Raw genomic sequence first — 19419 nt, 5'->3', positions numbered from 1 at the left:
AGAACCCTGGGGCCATCCCAGGAGGCTGAGAGTGTACGAGACCGAGGGTCCACGCGGCTGAAGGTCAACAAGACCAATTTTCTCACCCCCCCCCCCTCATAATTGGATGTTATTGCTACAACTTAAATGGTATATGGTATTCATTTTCATTTACATTGAAGAATGGGCTAAGCCAGGGGGGGTTCTCTGAAATGCTCAATGGGGGAAATTTGGTTCAAAATTTGTTTCTGTTCATTTTCTTTTGAACGGATAGAAATAAATACAAATCTAAAAAAAAAGTTTCTACATTTAAGAATATCAGCCTTATTTTCAGGAAGTGCTGCGTTGGTGTAATACCATATAAGCAGCATCCGCGGAAAAAGAAAATTGAGAGTGCTTCACCCCAGCACCTCTGCTTCCAAGGGCCATTAGGATAACTTGAATCTATGTGTCAATTGACGATATTCCTTTTTTTCGAAAAAAGAATCCACTCCCTCTTGCCCTAAAGCATTAAGGCTAGCAATTACAGCAATTCGTTATTTTATTTGACGATTTATTCATTTACTTACATAATGTTGTGTAGTTTCGCAACTGCGTACCCGGTAATCGCATTTTGGTATAAAAGGTCAGACTGGGGAATTTGATTTGATTTGAATTGTTAATTGTTTTCTTCTGCATTCATAATATTCGTATAAATATATTTTTCATTACATAACATGATATATTTGGGTTTTTTGGCATGAATCATGAAGAAAAATAATTGACTGAATAAAGTCATTCTATACGAATATGATCAACAACCAAATAATTTTAACATTTACTGTTTGCAGGAGAATATTGCCTTTAGAAGCAAATTGCTTGAAAAAATGACAACTCAGGAATAAAATTCATCAAATTAATCAACCCTTTTCATAAAGCAGAATGGAAATATGTGTTCATACTTTTATTGATGAAGGTGATAATTATGAGGATTCAACCCCTCTTGGCCGTTTTAGGGTTAAACCCTAAATCGAACTTCAGGCTTCATTGGCACTATTTTTTTTATAATGTTAATTATTTCTGGCTCCAAGGAAACATCTTCTTTGTTAAGTTCCAAATAGTTAATTTTAGAGCTGATTAAATAATAATGATATGTTGAAATAAACTAAGATTTAAATAGGAAAGTTCACCGTGACAAAAAAAAATATTGTAATAAAAATAAATAATTGGTGGAGGTTAGGAAAGTTAATAACAGTTTTAGCTAGTTACAATTTTTTTAATTTGTGACGTCTTATGCGTACAGCTTCTCCACCTAATCGTATGGTAAAAAAATAAAAAGTGAACCAATTTTATAACAACTTTACTACGTGCTATATATGGAAAGCTTACGCAAAATGTTCATTTTAAAGTGTTAACTAAATGCTCATCCTGATGAAAAATGTGAAAGCGATTCGAGCGAAGTTGATCATGAGCTAACTGCAAATTCCCTTATTTCTTTATATTTCTTATACCTTTATAGACTGGGGCTCTGGCCAACCTGACAATACCACAGATTGCGTGTTTTTGAGAATGACAGACGGTAAGATGCATGATTATCGATGCAGTCATCGACAAACCGTGGTATGTCAAGTCATCATAAAGGAGACATAGTAGCAGTACATGACAAAGTGCTTTCATTCATAATTATATGGAAGATTAGTCATGCTATAATCTTCAATCTTGGGTACCGTCCGCGATATTCTTCTGTCAGTACTTGTGCAACCGACAAGAGAGGGCGGGCTGTTTTGGAAGTTCTGAATCAGACTATAAATAATGGACTTGGTCTTGCCTCAATTTTTAGTTTAACCCTATCTAGGCCGGGGGGGCTCAACGAGTCGCGCGATATTTTCGCCGTGAAAAAGTTGTCTCCTTCTACCCCGTCTCGATCGGCCATTTTTGTGATGAATCGTAACAAAATGGCCGATCGAGACTGGGGTAGAAGGAGAGAAATTTTCGGTTTTTTGAGGTTCCAGTTTGTGCCCAGATGTCAGGAAACTGCAACTCGTTAGACCTTCATCCATATAATCGTGGTAAGTGCTTAATTTCTATTTTAACTATTTATTCGGAGAATTATTTTGACCATACTTTACGCTAGTCCCGTGAGTATGGTCAATTACAGGGTAAGCTCCTGGGCTCCCGCCCGCGTAGCGGGCGGGAGTTCCCTGGGTTAATTCATGTCATGACTTTGGTCATCACTTCGTACTTAAACGTCATATTTAAACACGTCACGAGGCTTAATTAATATAAGTAATTATACTCACGTTTTGGGGCTTTTATCACGAAATGAAGGAAACCGCACACCTTAAGATTGGTCTGAGACCCGAATGTGCAATAAAGCGTAGTAGAAATCGATACTAATATTGAATGACGGGATATTTTACTGTGTAATGTTCTAAATCATCATACCAATACCCATGTTCAAATCTGTAACCATGCTATAATCCTTATTGAAATAAAAGCACATTTAATATGTAATCGTAATGACGTCATATCAATCGTACGATTTGCTACGATTCGAAACGAATATGACCTTTTCTAAATGTACAGGCTTTCAATCTTTCAAATTTGTTACATTCGGGTTCTTAGAGTTGAATTGAAACCTAAATAAAATGTACTCTTCCTTCACATTTTCAGAAAATGCGCAAAATGCAATTTGTTTCAAATGTTCTAAAATCGGATCTGGACCAGTTGTAAGGTGTGCGGTGACCTTAAAAGACGAATTGGGGGAACACTTTTCTTAGATGAAATGTATCACAGGTCAATAAAGGACATTGGAATGGGTTTAGAGGCACACGGTCAATAACTGAAATACAATGAATTATGTATATGGATTCTTTCGCGTCATCTTTCAGAAATGGCTACATGGAGTTGAATTTCATCTGATAATACAATGTTGGTTTGATTACATACCTACATAGCGCCATCTTTCGCAGGTACTTTGTATCTGATTTACGAATGTTACTGTAAACTATCTTTGAATGGAAATGAAATAAAGAATTGAATAGGAATTGAATCGTTATTTATTACCGATAGTTTATGAAATTTAAAGGAATATCCTTCAGTAATTTATATTGTTTAAGCACTTTGAATTTACAAATACTTATGAATCATTAATATTAATTTATATTATAAAATGGGTGCTAGGGACTTATAATAAAGATATCTGTACTAAATAGAGTAAGATTATTTGAGCAAAATGGTGAAAGTTTTATTAAAATATGATACAAAAAACAAAATTATTGGATTTTAATGTTTAGAAATTTCATATCCCATTTTCCCTTTTTTATGGTATTACATAAAATCATATTTTTCAAACATCATTTGCATACAGATGTGTGTTATATGTCTCCCTTTTCATGCCTATGATAAAGTATAAGTGGCAGCACTGAATAGCTAATGTATTACATCAGTTGTCTATTCAGTGTTTTTTATTCTTAGCGGAAAAATTGAATAAACATTATGTTATGTAATAAAATATATTAGAACAGGCGGGGATATGACACCGTGAATTTGCTCATTGAATATGCAAAAATTATATTGCATAAAACTGTTTCACTGTAATAATGAAAAAAAAATCAAAATGTCTTAACTTGTAATAATATTGTATTATTATATTTAATTCCTTGTCAGATGTTGATAGAATTTCACTGTTTTGTTTGTTTGATATTTCTTCATACGTTCAAATCATATAATTGTCAGCTACGTATACAAGTTTTATTTTAACCTTATCATGATTAGTCTTTTCAATCTTTATATTTCAAACTGAAAAATGAAGGATGTGCATGTAGAAAAAAAAAATGTATCCTAGCATTTGTTTCGCTAAAAAGACAGAGCAGAGATTACCGTCCGGTTTTTCTGGCTACTAATTCTATTAATATTTATCTTGCATTTACTATGTACAAAACTGTAAATATTATGTCATGTTTCTGTATTCTATGCCAACTAAAGAAGATATTTGTTATTCTATTTCGACTTAGTTTACGCATTTTGGATATTGATTCAATAAATGCACTAGTCACGATTCATTTAGTAACCGGGCTGTTCCAAATATCGAACCTGATTCAGTGTTTGATTTTAAGAAGATTTCATCATGAAACCTAGAGAAAGAGAGAAAAGGGGGAGGTGACGTGTTGGAGTTAACACCACTGTAGAAAGAAGTTGATAATATCTATGAAGTCGATCTATACAAGTAACAATCCTTTCTTGCTACAAACATATTTGATAGTACTGGATTCCAGACGAACTGATTCCACAATACTTGCTCCGGTACGGGACATGTCCCGTACGACACACAATATATGGTACATTATAATTGCAGGATTTGGATTCAGAAACCATAAATAGTGGGCATATTTAAATTCATTTAATTGATTTAACATAAAGTGAACTGAAAAAGTACTTTGTTTATCTCCATAGAACATGAAATACGTGATTCTAAGCATTTTAATTGATTTCATGTAGGCTTATTTTTTGTGAATCCCTTCAGCTAAACTGGTGATTTTCACTGATCAGAGCAGGTTAATTTCTTTTCATGGAGCATGAAAAGAAAACCTTTATGATTATTTCAACCTAGCCTGGAAGATGACTTCCTCTTGCATGCTAATGTGGAATTATTATAAGATGTAAAAAAAAATACATATCAATCATCATGATCATCTATTTGGACTTCCCTTGATGATCACTATTTTTTTATATACAGTATTGAAACTCCCTACTTTTTTCAAGTTGTAAAAAAAAAATCTGGAAAATAAGACAAACCATATGGTTTCACGAAATGCAGATGGGTTTGAAAAAAGTAAAACCGCATTTCTTTAGAAAAAAAATATTTTGTGGAATTACAAGTGACAGTTGTGACATATATCATGTGGATATATTTTATATAAATAAATTTTAACATTTTAGCCCCATAATTTACACAAGGTTTAATTCATTCATTGTTTAAATAGTGTTTGGAAATCATCAATTAATTCACTAAAATATAACTTCACACAAAACCTCAAAAATGCTGTGAACACTTGTACATCTCCCATCATAAAAAAATATAACATATTGCTCCCGATTGTATATATTGAGGTTACTTAATTATCTTGTCCTGAATGACTACTTATTAAAAGATTTTTCATAAAAAAGGAAGAATTTAGGGACAATGCTCCTTCTGATTCATAAAAAGTTCATTTTTTTTATTCAGGCTGCCCAGTACAACACGCAAGTGCCTGTACAACACACAAGTGTCCCGTACGACACATTATATTGTTTATGATATATTGACAGAAATATTCAGCTAATAGCGGTTTCTAACCTAATGAATGTCTTAGTTTGAAAGGATTATCATTATCATCAGCCAAATAAGGTGATTGAAGAAGTCAAAGAGACATAAAGTAAGAAAGTTTGGCTTCAATTTAGAGATGTCCCGTACGACACATTTTGAATGTCCCGTACGCCACAATGTTCTCGAAAATTATAATTTGCTTTATTTATTCATGAATGTTTATTTTGCTTTCTTTTATAGATGTGTTTGTTCTTGGGTAATTGAATGTAAATTTGAGTTCAGTTTCTATGAAATTTATCTGCCCAACTCACAGACTTTTGAGTACAAACATGAGGTTTCTAAAAAAGCCACCTTTTCTGCATCCGTACGACACATTACTATTTTAAATCTGTATTATACAGGATGTGAATTCAAGTCATGTTAAGTCTTGGTTTTCCTCACACTCTGGTATTACTTGATGATCACCTTTAGTGACTGGAACATTTTTATTTTTTCTTGTAAAAAAACATGTCAAATGTTCTCTAAATGTCCCGTACGACACGTATGGAATTACCCTGAATGTTTTCCAAGAAATAAACATTCATTTTGTTGTGATTCACCATTTCTATAGGGGGCAAAGTTCCTGCTAAGAAATTGCACAACTGGGGAGCGTTTCATAAAATGAGTTGTCGGACGTTTAATCCGACAGTTACCATGGTAACACTGCTTCTAAACATAAAGGAAAGCTATCGGATCTCACAACTTGTCGGACAAAAATGTTGATGAAACGCTCCCGATATGTGAAGTTTGAGAAATTACAAATTATTTTGAAGTGGTGCTTGAGATGCTTGTCGCTTTTTTTTTCTTCAAAGAGGCACATGACTTGGAGGAACAAGTTTTATCTGGTTTTCTCTCGGATCTCCCCCGTCTGGATTACTTCTTTTCCAATCCTCCCAGGCAGCTTCGAAAGCACTCCTCACAGTGCTAACGATCTCCGACGCCTTCTCGCGCGTCGTCACTTCAAATACGTAACAATGAATCGAATCGTTTGTCTTTGACGTAAGCGCCACAGCGCGTGGATGCCTGAGATCTGTTGCACAATATGCGATACAAAACAGCGGTAATGATTCGAGCACGTCGCGGGACTGGTCCTCAAACGTAATCGTGCATTTGTCCACGCGCAACGTACACGACGCGTGGAATGGTTGGTGATGGAGTTGTTTGGCGTTGGTCAAGGGCGCTAGTTTGTCGACCGCGGTAACCGCGTCACACACCCGAAGTGACCGCACCGGAACGCGTCCTCCGTAACGCACATGGAATGACCGCTCCTTTGAAGCTGCTCCTTCGCCGTATAAGTCAGAGTCGGAATGCATAAATCGTTTCCGTAATAGTGAAGGCGAATTTTTGAGAGTTTGAAGGAATTTGTGTGTGGTTTTCGGACTATTCGGGCTCGGTGGCAAATTCATGTTGGCTCACTTCTCTTAATTTATCCGGATAATTCCAGTGCAAGTAAAAACGAGCCAGCAACTGTCCAGTAGTTAATTAAAATGATTCATCTGGGAGTCTACCATCCTAAGTTTGAGTACATTTGAAAATTAATTCCTGATTCGTTCAGGGAACCTGTCAAATCAAATCAGACAAAAAAATAATTCATTAGAATTGTACGAAAAGTAACTCGATTTTAACATAAACAAAATCTACCTGAAATGGAAATAAATTCTACTCCCGGGGGAGGGCACTTCCATTGACGAGTGGATACCATGCGCGACCATGCATGGGGTCTCAAAAAGCACCCTAAACAAGTATTTTCGATATTCTGAAAATGCACCCCTTAACAAGTTTTGGCGTCTGAAACCCTACCCTTAACAAGTATTGGAAACACAACGATGCTCTTTGCAAGTATTCCTTGAATTGAACCCCTAAACAAGTACAGCGATATTTCAATTATGTTACAGACGTTGGTCGTCGGTTTTACCTTTATATTCCAAAATCATTGGGTTTAGTTTAGCCACACCTCGCGCAAATCGGCGTACTCTAAACACGTACCATGTTGACTGTTGTGCAAAAGTAAAGTACATCCATTATAAAAACATTTTATTTTTTATACCCTCGCAAATTTGACCCTAAACACGTACCTTTCTTGTAGATACCCCTTTTCATCATTTTAGTTTTTTTGACACCCTTATTACGTTAAGTCCGTATAACGTGCCCTATCTTGCAAAAGACATCCTTTAACGTGTTTTTTTTTTGGGGGGGGCGCACTATTCCACTCGTCAATGTAAGTGCGCCCGGGATTCTACTCCACCCCTTCCGAAGTAAAAGCCCTTGTCCGAAGTAAAGAGAAAATAAAAATAAAAACGGGGGTAAGGAGAAAGGAATTTAAGGTGAACTTAAGTAATGCAAAAGGATGGAAGCGAGCATTGGCTGCGATGTGGTCACATCAGCTTTTGGCTTAAGTCACCGCTTACTCATCACTTAATCCTGACTAAATACTAAAGTCGCTTTTCCACCTGCCATTCGTGGAAGGTATGAGAAGGCAATTTTTTCTAATACCATTGCTCATTACCGCGCTATATCTTCTAAAAGGCAAAGAGACCCTTTCTCTTCGTATTATTTCTTTTGGAACCCACTGGTAAAGCGCAACTATAGTAGACTGCAATTCCCTTGAAGTGTAATATTGAGTAATGTATTCAGGTTAGATTGTCAGCATTATGCAAGAGATTGTGACGAAGAGCGAGAGAGAGAGAGAGAGGGGGGGGGGAGGGGAGAAAGAAATTATAATGAGTCATTGAATCACTCTCACTAGTTATATTAGCACCTTTCGTTTAGCACATTTTAGTGCACTCAATCTCTCTATCTAATTTCTCTCCCTTTCTCGATCTCAATGTCACTCCACGCTTTTTTCTTCCAATGTTGCCATATCCTCACATTCCCTTTCCCCTTTCACCTCTTCTTTTCTTCGACTGCACTCCTTGTCTCTTGCTATGTTTACATCTCTCATTCTAGTTAAGTTATCTCCGTTTCCCTCCTTTACTGTCTCGTACGAGACAGTAAAGTACGTACTCGTACAGCTTTTTCACATAAAAATAATATTGTCACAGGTCCATTATTTTGGAATTATGTACTTACAGACTTCAAAGACTGCAACTCTATATCTACTTTTAAACGTAAATTGAAAACTTTTAAACAAATATCTAAACGACAATTCATCGGCTCCCTAGACAAGTGTTCCCCTTAACTATTGTCAGTCCACCTCCCTTTGTTTTTTTTTTTGCCTCCTTCTTTCTCTCGTTTTTAAAGGAAATATAAATATATATTTTCTCTCTCTTTCTCTTTCTTTTCTTGTAACATATTGATATCAGAACAAGTTGACAATTACTTATAATTTCATTAATAGGGAAACTATAAATTACAAGCTCTGCTTTTTAAATAGTTTGCACTTCATATTCTCATCTTATTGATACATCTGTCTCCAATCCAAACGTTAAATGTATGTAAACATTTATCTGATTTATTATGAATTATGGTGATATATTGTATCATTTTATTATTAATGATTTACTGTCTTTCGATGGACGTTACATTGTACATTGTATTTGATATTTTATGAGATATGAAAAAATAAACTGAACTGAACTGAAACTGTCTCAGAATGTAACCTTTCTAACCCCACCCCTCTCGTTTTATCTCATCACTATATCCATCACTGTGATTGCGATGCTCTCCACGAAATACGCGTTGAATGCACAAGGTAACATGAAATCTAATACACCCGAGTCCCTTCTTAGTCGTGATTGATCCAATCGATCTCAACAACTAGCGTACCTAACGGGGGGCAGAGGGCTGACTGCCCCCCCCCCCGACGAGTCACAACTGATCCAGGGGACGTGCCCCCCTTTGAGAAGCCAAATTAATAATAAGTAACGTAAAAATGCAATGAAAACAGACGTGTGCCCCCTCTTTTGAACCTAAAGACATTTTTTTTTTGCTTGTCAATTTCTGGTAAGAAACCCTAGATTTTTTATGAAGACCCCCCTTTTTTTTGCTTGTCAATTTTTTCGCGGACGAAATATCCTCCAAAAAATGTGCCCCTCTTTTGGATCCTAGGTACGCCAGTAGTCTGCTGGACAAACCCTTCACTCGAAATAAGGGTCTGAATTTGCAGCCTACTCATGCCTTGTGTACTGAAGGCTCTAACAAGTTTTGTATGTGCTAGTCTTTGCGTGGAGGCACACTTGTTGATCAAAGTTCCAATGAGTGTCTGTGCCTGCAGACTAGTACGCCAGTGATCTCAACTATATGGAGATCCATCCATACCATAACATTTCCTACAAGAAATCCGCAGAATGTAAGTAAGCACACCGCATTGTCAAGACAATAGTGAACGAATGAGTGATTATATTTACAAACATTTTGAAGAAAGATGTGGTGTTGCTGGCTTTCCATAGTTGCGGTCGATTGGATCAATCGGATCTATTTGTAGGACGGGGCTCTGATGCTAGAGTCATCTCTGACTAGTGATAAATCAAACTAATCATCATTAAACCAGTGTGTTGGCTCAGTTGGGAGAGCGTCCGCCTCACAACTGGGAGGTTGGGGGTTCAAACCCTGGCCGCGTCAGACCAAAAGACGTTAAAAGATGGGAGTTGCTGCTACCCTGTTTGGCGTCAACGATTGAAGGGATAGAGTCTCGTCGATCTGGCGCTGCATAGTAGCTGCCGGGCCCTCGATCAATTGGGCAAATCAAATTTTCGGAGTATATCATTTCATGACTATTTCGAACAATAAAATATGGATTTTCATTTTCATTAATTTTATGATACGAAGCATTCAGTTCTTATCCAGCTTAGTGATATACCCCCGCAGTTGCAAGTATGGCACATTGGCAACATTTTAAAACTTAATTCTGATCCAGTCTTTTTACCATGCTTATACAAGTATTTGTGAATGCTTAATACGGGTATTCATTTTGGAAAAAAAATCAATTAGTCAGCCATCTACATGTACAAGTCATAAAGGAAACAAGAATAATTTGATATTTCAGATGCTTACAGATATCATGCGAAGGATGAGGATTTTCCTTTTTATGTGAATGCTCTAATATTACTTCTTTTTATATATTTTCTTGTAAATGTCAATAGTGAGAGTGTCAGATTGAAAAGAAAATGTCATGTAGCATTTAAAAAGAGAGAGAATAGCCCTGGGGATAGTATGCTCTCTTGGGGTATTTCCCTACTTAAGTAATGGAAATCCCTCCATTAGCAAAGACTAGTAGGATCTTTGGGGATCAAAACTAGCTTGCACATACAAAGGAAGATATTACATGTTTTGCATTTTAAACTTTTCGATCAAAAGGGGCTTGGTAAATGTATCTTCTTCTTCTTTTTTTTTTGGGGGGGTGGGGATTTTTAGTTAAGAGCCAGGGAGGGGTGAACATAAAGAATGTTTGATACAATACTGCGGTGTTAAAAGGAAGTCCAACCAAACGAAAAGTTGACTTGAATCGCTCGCGCTCGCCTTTTGGGAGGCATAATCAAAATTTGTAATGTTGAAAATGTATCTTCTTCTTTTTTTTTTGGGGGGGGTGGGGATTTTTAGTTAAGAGCCAGGGAGGGGTGAACATAAAGAATGTTTGATACAATACTGCGGTGTTAAAAGGAAGTCCAACCAAACGAAAAGTTGACTTGAATCGCTCGCGCTCGCCTTTTGAGAGGCATAATCAAAATTTGTAATGTTGAAATGCCATTAAAACGCAAGTGTGCCCCCCCCCCTTTGAACGTGAAGACTTATTTTGCCTGTCATTTTTTTGGTGGACGAAATGTACTTAATTTTTGGTTGAAATTTTTTTTTTTTGCTTGTCAAATTTTTTTCTCGGAAAATGTGCCCCCCTTTGGGAAAATCCTGGATCCGCCCCTAACTTGAATAATGAGAGAAAAAATAAAACAAGTTTACTTCTGGAAATATCGAAATAGGACATCAAATAGGTTATGAGAATAAGTTATGATATTTTATTAAAGTTTCTATTATACAGTGCACATAATGATCGGTATGTAAATGAGGAAACTCGTATTTTTTTATATTTATCATATATGAAATATGAGATATCTAAAAAAAATTCCCTCATAATAATGTGAAATATATTTTGATTTCTATACCTGAACATGCAGAAATACAATTGCTGTAATCTAGTGCGATTCAAGGAAGAATTTCCTCGACTCTGCAAAAAAATGAAGAAAAAATGTAATCCTTAAAAATAATAAAAATCATAAAAATGCAAAATAAATATTGAGTGCATGAAATATGACTCTCATTTCCGTGTTATGCACTTCATCGTTTCATCTTGAAAAAAATAAGTAAAATACTTGAAAGATGAAATTAACTTTTTATTTCAATTGTCCAGCATTTCCCGGTTTTCCCCAAAATTATTCTTAATAAGCTTATGCTGCATGGCACGGACGTAACCTACCTCTAGGTTTATATAGAAATATGCGCTTGTTGCATTTTATTCAACTCCTCGCATTCAGTATAAGAGCGGGATCTATTAGTTTTATTTAAACTATTCCGATATATGTACATTCTTTTTGTTTCCCCTCCTATTTGGAGATGTGGGGGTTAAATAATGTTGAGATTTGATGAATAGTGGGGGATAAATATGAAAAAAAGTAAAACCGACGACATGAAAGGGATAAAGGTTTGAGAGACGGGGAGAAAATAAGACGGTAACTGTCATGACTACGTAGGTATGAAGAAGTTACAGGTACAGTTTAAGGGAAGAGGGAAATTCGGTACAAGGGGGGGGGGATACAGAGACCATAGGAGGGGTGGGGGAACCGGGGAAGAGCGCAGATATTATGTCACACATCACATATTATGATTCTCGGGTATAATGGATGTATAGCCAACCACTTTACAAATGCGACTTCCATTACGCTTAAAAGCACTACTCATCAAGGTGAAAGAGGTTTTATCAAGTCCGCCACAATGTACAGTTATCAAAGCCGTGGAATATACCGATCACAGAAACAACATTCAATGGATATTGTCCATCAAACCTCCGGTGGATGGAGTGTATCGATCAACTATAAACGGATATGAAAAATGTGTTTCAAGGAGACGTGCGTATCAAAGCAATGCGAGTAAAGAAAATATTTCGATTCAAGAGGTACTATAGAAATTACGTACAAAATGTAACGGGGAGGAGGTTATATCCAAAGGCATCAGTTATATGACTTTAGTTATGATGAATAACATTTCAACTCCCCTACGAAGCTATATTTTTCCCTCGGGAGAATATTTTCCCTCAGTGCTGCGTGCTTCGGGCAACATAATCCCTTGGGAAAAATATCCGTCGGGGAGAGGAAATGTTATATTAAAGCTCCAGGTATGCAATATCTGTATAATACGGTGGGGGGGGGGGGGGTAATCATAATCAGTTGAGTGCAAATTTAGGAACAGACGGTCATTTATTATCCTTCTCAATTTTTGTTTTCACACAAAATGCAAGGATGTTTTTTTTTTCTTGAAACATGATGTTTAATTCGAAATCACCCTCTTTTATAACCCAGTGAGATTTTCGTTTTTCGAGGAGTACTGACCCCCATGCCATCCCATGTGGGTGGGAGGGGGATCATAATGGCAGCATGGGTATGAGTAGCCCTTTTTTATGTCTCCATCTTTCACACCTTGTCAGCCGTTCATAAGCATGTCATTTTCACCCTTTTTCCATTAACAAACCCGTTCTCCGTTCCTCAGTCCCTCATTTCAGGCGTAACTTCTTAAGACCCCATTTCATTATTATGTTAAATTCCAATTCCCAAGCACCCCCCTCATTTTGCAGAGGGCCATCTAGCTTGTAATTTCTTAAGCCCCTCACTTCATATTAAGCAACTTTTAGGGGGTTAAGGGTATGATTTCGGGCTCACACACTCCTACCCTTTCCGAATCCGAGTCCCCTCCCCCGGGCCAAGGCCCCCTCCTTTACGCCAATGATTGTGAATAGTAACATTTCAATTAGGTTTTCTTCTTCGCTGTATTTTTAGTTTACTTAAAGCAGGACCATTACCAATTCGAATCTAGCATGTTGGTGTACTTTTCTCTTCAAGTCAAGCATCCCTACTGAATATTCATGAGCACTTTATCTTGTCATGTCGGATCAAGGGAGCGTTTCAGCGTGGGGCTTGTCCCAGAGGTTTTGTGGACGGATTTGCTCTCGGCCAATCAAACGAGAGTATTTCAGTAGCTTGTAACGCTAATCAATAATATTCTTACAAAGTGACAAACCGCATCCTGAAACGTTACATGAGGTGGAATGATGAAGACGAATTGTAAGACTACGTTGACGAGTTTCTTAAGAGGACTTGCTTTTCGCCCCCCCCCCATCTACACCCCTTGGTCCCCCTTTCCTTCAACCCTTTCACTTACTCATTCCCTATCTCTCCTCCTTCCTTTCTCCTCTTCAGACCCATGGTGTTCCTTTATTCCATTTCAAATTATATGGAAGATTTTGAGGTATTGAAGTCGCTCAAGCTAAAAAGTAATTATTTACATGTGATGGAGCGAGTATAACGATGCTTTTAAGTTTTCAAACATTTCTCAATAATGTAATTTGAAATCACGCCCCCCCCCCCCCGCTTCCAAAGGACTTGGATATAATTACCCCGGCTTTAGCTTAGCTTCCGCAAGTATTCAAGGAATTTCTTCCAATCGGGTTCCCTTTCATCTCACCTGGGTTAAGTGCACTACAATGCGGATAAATTTCATGCTAAAGCAAATTACGCCATGGCTGGGATTCGAACCCACGACCCTCTGTTTCAAAGTCAGAAGACTGGGCCACAACGCTCCACATGCCCATCGCTTTAGAAGACTCTTCCACTTCTCAAATTCCTCCCATGTTTCTAAGTTACCATGGCAACAATATTGAAACTTATGTAAACATTTCACAACCCTTGACCTCATGACGTGTGAAAATGTTGTTACAAGCATTGCAGTGAAATGTTGCGTTGGGGACATCAGACATTGCTGGAAAAATACGAATCCAAGTAAAAAGTAATTCTATATGTGATGACCTGATGATGATGATGATGGGGATGATGGCGTTGAGGATGGTGGTAGTGGTAATGATGGCGAGGATGATGATCATGGTGCATTCAGGTGGTGGTAGCGGTGATGATGGTGATGGCAATAATGATAGTGATGATGTTTGTGATATTGACAATCGGTAATGGCGGCATCGATGCCGCATCGATGGTGATGGTTATGTGGAAGATGATTATAATGATGTTGGTTTAGATGATGAAGGTGGTGGTGATGATGATGATGATAATGATGATGGTGATGATGATGATAGTGATGATGATGATGATAATGATAGTGATGATGATGATGATAGTGATGATGATAATGATGATGATAGTGATGATAGTGATGATGATGATGATGATGATGGTGATGATGGTGATGATAATGATAGTGATGATGATGATATGATGATGATGATGGTCGTTGAGGTGGCAGTGGTAGGTAGTGAATGTGGTAATAGGCCCACTGGTGAAGTTGTTGGTGGTAGTATATACACGGTGACGAGTATGATAATGATACCGATGATGACGATAATGTTAATGATGATCCACCTCTTATTACGTACCTCTCCTAGCTCAAGAAAATGCTGGACTTAAATGCTTTAATTCAATTCGTTTCCCATATCGTCTTTGAACTGCTTCTATTTCTGTTTCTGAAAAAAAAAACTACATAGGCTCACTTCATGAATGTTGAAGTTTGAAGCAAGTCATGTATACTTATTACTATCATCATAGATTTGCCGATGTGTGAGGCCGTATTTACCCAAGGTTTCGAATAAATTCAAAATTTTCTAGAAAATTCTGGCCTTAAATGCTTGATTAATTCTATTCGTTTCCAAATGTCTTTGACGTTCCTCTGTTTTCTTTATCCAACTTCAAATATATATAAATATATCTCACGACATTTGAAGTTTGGAGTCGCTTTATAGGGCATCATTTCTTGGCAATTATGAAAGACCGATTCAACCCACCCTATGTTTAGAATAGATCAAAACTCATTGTCCAATGAGCATCTAGGTATTTGAATTGATTATATATAAAGACAACGATTTCTAAATGATGAATATTACGATGCAAAATCATATTCTGCTAATACACGATCCATCATAATATTGCAAAACGCATTATTGACATAAATGTTTTCTATAATTATTGTCAGGGGAGAAGTAAAGTGCATCTTGCAAAACAAATTTCACTAATTTAAAATCGGTTACTCACATACTCATTTACCATGTTTACTTCGAAGCAACTTCAGGGTTTTTTTCGCTCAAGCTTGAAAGGAAAAAATGTCATGCTTGCACAGTGACAGCTTTGATCTGCGACGCAGTTTGACGAAACCAGAAAGTAATCACGAAAGTGCGATTATTTTACTTACTTGAGAAAAAAATACATTCTTATGAAAATCTCGAATCAGTTGAGTCTTATTCTGGGTGAAGTAATGGTGTTTTAAGAGCTAGTTGCAGATCACTCGACGCCGCTATCGAAGCACGTCATTGAGAAAATACGACAAGAAATGTAAGAACCAGCGTCTGCCAGATGCGTTAACAACTAGCAGCTACGGACACATAGCAGACGATTTATTAACTTCGCGCAAATGATCAAGTTCAGCGTTGTATCGATCGTATAGTTTTCGCGCCAAAGAGCGTCTATATTACCGGGCAACGGCGGGCCAAATTACTGTTTAGAAAAGAACTGTTTTAAGTGCCTGTAAAAACTCATTGCCGGTGACTATGATAACACGAGCTGTGGATCATAATGCCCCGTAGGCCCATTAGTATTTACTATCTCTTCAAGACGATTAAATACTTTTTGGCTAAAAAGAGGTCTAAAAAATGATAGTGAGCTTGATGATAAAAAAATAAATACAAAAAAGATCTTGGCACCTCTTGTCTCGCTGAAATATAGCAAAATTAATCAAGGAACTTCAATTTTCCTTGCTTTAAAAACAACTAGGGCGTAAACACTAATGGGACATTTGCACCCCCATGCCCCCTGGGGATTTGATGCAAAAGTGTTGGGGGTGGCATCAAAATATCATCCCCACATTTTTGCATCAAACCCATTACTGAAATCCTGGAAAGCACTTCGATGTTGTTGAATATTATCTATGAGTTTGAAATATATATATATAAATATATATATATTATATATGTAATATCCAAACGCACAAGGTTGATATTGCTAGACAATGCAATAAAATCCTATTCTCGATTGAAAAAGAAAATCCAACCTGGGAGTAAAGAAAATCGTTGAATTAAAATTGAATTGTTTGAGTCATCATTGCAGTATCGTAAGAATGTGCCTAAAGAAGTCGGATAAGATCCAGATGATGTCAGCTATAATCATCATTATATTTCCGAGGAGATATGAATCGTGAGTAATATACCAAAATCAATGATCCTTGGAAGCATTCCATAACAGATCTGTGCCCATAATGCAACCAGATACACACGAGGGGTTTCAAGGCAGGTCAACAGTGACGGAGCATATAACATCGAAATTCCATCCGCATATTATATAAGCTCTGAGATTCATGTACATAATTCATTCGTTTTCATGATTGTTAAGTGGTATAATTTAGACATCGGGTAGATTTTGGCGGCCAAAAAAATTTGGCACCGTCGAAATAACAGCTATGATTCACCATCAACTCAGCAACGTTGTGAGATGGAGCGTTCAGAGGAGTCATGGTGCATTGCATCGAGGGTTGGGGTGACAAGTGACCCACCCTCATTCTGTCTCTCGCCATTTCTTTCTTTCCTGTCTTTCTTTCTTTCTTTCTTTCTTTCCTTCCTTCCTTCCTTCACAGTAAAACAAACTTATACAACGCTGTTAACTATGTGAACCTCTTAGTAATTAAAAAGTTTAAACAAGTGTTTAACAACAAAGTTTAATTTCAATATCTAATCTTCAATAAATCAAACATGATTGTTTAAACGGTTGTATAAAATATTAAACAGCGTTTTTACTGTGTTCTTTCCTTCTTTCTTTCTTTCACAGTTTCTTTCCTTCTTTCTTTATTTCTTTTTTTCTTTTTTTCTTCCTTCCTTTCTTTCTTTCTTTATTTCTTTCTTACTTTCTTACTTACCTTCTTTCTTTCTTTCCTTCCTTCCTTTTTTCCCTTCCTTCCTTCCTTCCTTCCTTCCTTCCTTTCTTTCTTTCTTTCTTTCCTTCCTTCCTTCCTTCCTTCCTCCTTCCTTCCTTCCTTCCTTCCTTTGTTTCTTTCTTTCTTCCTTCCTTCCTCCTTCCCTTCCTCCCTCCCTTCCTTGCTTCCTTCCTTCCTTCCTCCTTCCTTCCTTCCTTCCTTTCTTTCTTTCTTTCTTTCTTCCTTCCTTCCTTCCTTCCTTCATAGTAAAACAAAATTATACAACGCTGTTTACTATATGAGCCTTACAAGAGTTTAAACAAGTGCTTAAATCTTAAGCAACAAAGTTTAATTTCAATATCTAATCTTCAATAAATTAGACATGATTGTTTAAACGGTTGTATAAAATCTTAAACAGCGTTTTTACTATGTTCTTTCCTTCCTTTTTTCTTTCTTTCCTTCTTTGTTTCTTTCCTTCTTTATTCCTTTGTTTGTTTTCTATCTATCTATCTATCTATCTATCTATCTATATATCTTACTTTCTTTCTCTCTCTCCCTCTCTTTCTTTCTCTCTCCCTCTCTCTCTTTCTTTCTCTCTCCCTCTCTCCCTTTCTTTCTTTCTAAATTATGGCTCGCTACACCATCCCGTACTCTAGGCAACTTGAAAGGGCTGTGGGTAATCGGGTTAAACATTACATCTTAATTCTCGTCATTTATTAGCCTACACCTAATACCCGTTCCTATGGAAACGCGTAAACAGCAATACTGCGTTATATCCATTCTTTCGTCGATGCGTGAAAGACAATAATTTTTACACGCTAAAAAGCGGGCTGATCAATAAAGAAATGCAAAAAATATAGAACTTGTAATTAGGCCTGGTCTTGAAGTACATTTCCAAACGGTCGCATGTATCATTCCGGCATGTGTTTTTATGGTCAAGAACTAGATGTACACAGTTGATGGGGAAAACTATCACTTGGAGGTGATAATGATGTAGACATGTATTCGCTATATATACCATCTCTTCACGTCGTCGCTTTTATGGCGTTGGCAACATTCTTACATTCATATCGCCAAGAAAAAGACGGGAAAGTCCAATTTATCTCCCCCAAACCAAACGGAGATTTATGTTTCATATTGCACACATGAAGTTATCGTAATCATATACATCTTACGTATGTTATTCAATATAAATATTCATATACATATGAGTATATAAACACTGCAGACTAATAAAATATAGGCATTCGATAATAAGTGAGATTTACACAAAAATCAACAGAATGAATGGCAACATATAAAAAGAGTCTACCGAGAAAACATTCCCATGTGTAAGGATTTACATTATGACGATTGGATATTTAGAAGTTATACTTCGGCAGATTATAATTCATTTACAGTAACGATATATACCATGCACGGAAGCCTGCCTTAAAACGATACTTTACACAAGTTTAGGATACTCACTGCTTGAAGGTTTCAGTTCCAGCAAAGTTTAAACAATCTCAAGAATCACATGCACTCACTTAGATTTCTTCCATATCCTCAAAAAACATGGTGCTTTAATGATATCTTCGAACATGTCGAATGACAAGATGCACTTATTGAGCAGCGCAGTAATGTTGTGAGAGCCCCTATAATGCCAGATATCGGTTCACGTGTTTTGACTTTATTGTTGTGGTATTTGTTTGGGCTTGCGTGGGGCCATGGGATGGGATGGGCCTATTTTTTTCACAAATAAAAAGATGTACAGCTCACTGCACATATGTATAAAAGTATTGATTTTTTCAGGGTAGCTAACGCAAGGGAGGAGGAGGGGGGGGGGGGGGGTTATGAGGCATAATCATGTGTAAATTGTAAATTTGGCAACATAACCATAATTTGCCGGCAGTTGTCAAAATGAAATGGTCATATCTTTTGTTTCGTAAACGATTCACTTATCTGTGCCTAGAATCCGTTCCTTAACGGAATCTTATAAGTTATACTTCGGTAATTTCTCTTAATAATCGTGT

General features: G+C 36.9%; 1 long non-coding RNA gene across 1 annotated transcript; it reads right to left on the bottom strand.

The window, feature by feature from the left end:
- Nucleotides 1–6120: 6120 nt before the first annotated feature.
- On the bottom strand, nt 6121–19153 carry LOC121429993. Its single transcript, XR_005971988.1, has 2 exons — nt 18875–19153; nt 6121–6865 (listed from the first exon to the last, which is right to left on the bottom strand). It is a non-coding gene; the product is annotated as an uncharacterized LOC121429993 (long non-coding RNA).
- Between the last annotated feature and the right edge of the window lie 266 nt (nt 19154–19419).

Source organism: Lytechinus variegatus, chromosome 16 (assembly GCF_018143015.1).
Source record: "Lytechinus variegatus isolate NC3 chromosome 16, Lvar_3.0, whole genome shotgun sequence".
Lineage (NCBI taxonomy): Eukaryota > Metazoa > Echinodermata > Echinoidea > Temnopleuroida > Toxopneustidae > Lytechinus > Lytechinus variegatus.
Note: the sequence above shows the minus strand (reverse complement) of the source record. Positions and strands in the feature narration are given on the sequence as shown.